Source organism: Octopus bimaculoides, chromosome 13, assembly GCF_001194135.2.
Source record: "Octopus bimaculoides isolate UCB-OBI-ISO-001 chromosome 13, ASM119413v2, whole genome shotgun sequence".
In the NCBI taxonomy this organism is placed as follows: domain Eukaryota; kingdom Metazoa; phylum Mollusca; class Cephalopoda; order Octopoda; family Octopodidae; genus Octopus; species Octopus bimaculoides.
This window is the reverse complement of record NC_068993.1, coordinates 9,241,213-9,242,690: the sequence shown is the minus strand read 5'-3', so window position 1 is coordinate 9,242,690 and position 1,478 is coordinate 9,241,213. Positions and strand designations below refer to the sequence as shown.

Genomic DNA, 1,478 nt, shown 5'->3' with positions numbered 1-1,478 from the left:
ATATAGTGAGTTCAAACAAGAAAAACGACGAAAAAAACAACAAAAAACAACGCGAGAGCATGACACAGATATTGTGTTACTGGACGCTCATATATATATATATATATATATATATATACATGCATACATACACCTACTCTCACACACATATTGGATTCATGCATTTATGTGTATGCATTATTGTGCATATATATATTTGTGTGTTGTAAATATATTGCCATAATATATTGTCTGCAAAGGTGACCAATCTTTTCCTTTATTCTATCATCACAAATCATCTGTCTCAGCCGATGATGAAAATACACACCCATTTCTCCACACACCTTCTTGTTAACAAATGTCATTTTGCTAACTCTCAGAGTTGAACTTTGGAACATTCCAGCCAACCACGAACCGTATGTGCCCAAAGCAAGGAACCTTAACCATACCAAAAGATGAATTGAAATTCCATAGGAACAAATCTGTGCTGAAAGAAACAAGTGGTCTTTTATTTTACAAACTCGCAGATATGCCAGTAATGTAAAATTACCATTTTGGTGTTAAGGATTAACCATTTTGTTACCATTCTTACCGTTTCAACAGAAATCGTTTAAACTACACAGTTCTTGTTTCTATAAATTTTGAAAATAACGAAGGATTTAGAATTGTGAGACCATAGGTTCAATTTCCAGACTGGCAGCACATTGTGTTCTTGAGCAAAACACTTCATTCTACATAGCTCCTGTCTACTCATCTACAAATAAGTAACTTTGCAATGGACTAGTCTTCCAATCAGGAGAAATATTAGCCTGCTCGCCTTACCAGCTAAAATGATGCAAAGCACATTATGACAGGCGATGTATAACAATATCCAATAGTCTGATCGATCAAGATCACATGATGTCCATGAGGACTATTATCTCTGGATTAATATCCCAGTTAATTTGGTTTTCTGTGATCCATCTGCTTTCAGTATGACACATTACTATTTTCATTTTTTTTTCATCTAATACTGCTTCTGTTGCACATAACGAATATATATGTAAGTCTGTGGATACATATATGTGATGGAGTATACGGACAGACAAATGGTTGAATGGATGGATAGATAGATGGATAGATGGTTGGATAGATAAATAGATGGAATGTAATATTTGTGCAAGGCGATTACGCAGTAGCGCTCTATGTTATAAGCAAATAGTACATTTTTTCAAAACAATAAAAAAAATAGGACATTATGTGTGTGTGTTAGTCTATTATGTCTCACTTTTTAAATTTACATCTGTGACTACTCCAGGGACCCTTTTTGGATTGAATTCTTAGCAAATGTTTGCATTTTTCATTTTTGTAATCTATCAGTGATATACATAACGACAAAAATAAAATGACTAGAGAAATAGAAAGTGAAATAAATTGTGTGTGTGTGTAAGCATATACATATGTATATGTATATATGTATATATATATATATATATATATATATATATATATATATATAT

At 32.3% G+C, this 1,478-nt stretch overlaps 1 protein-coding gene across 1 annotated transcript in view; it reads left to right on the top strand.

Annotated features, from left to right (window-relative positions):
* LOC106875942 (gem-associated protein 5) overlaps window positions 1-1,478 on the top strand; it is a 392,253-nt gene that overhangs the window by 286,432 nt on the left and 104,343 nt on the right. The window lies entirely within an intron of this gene.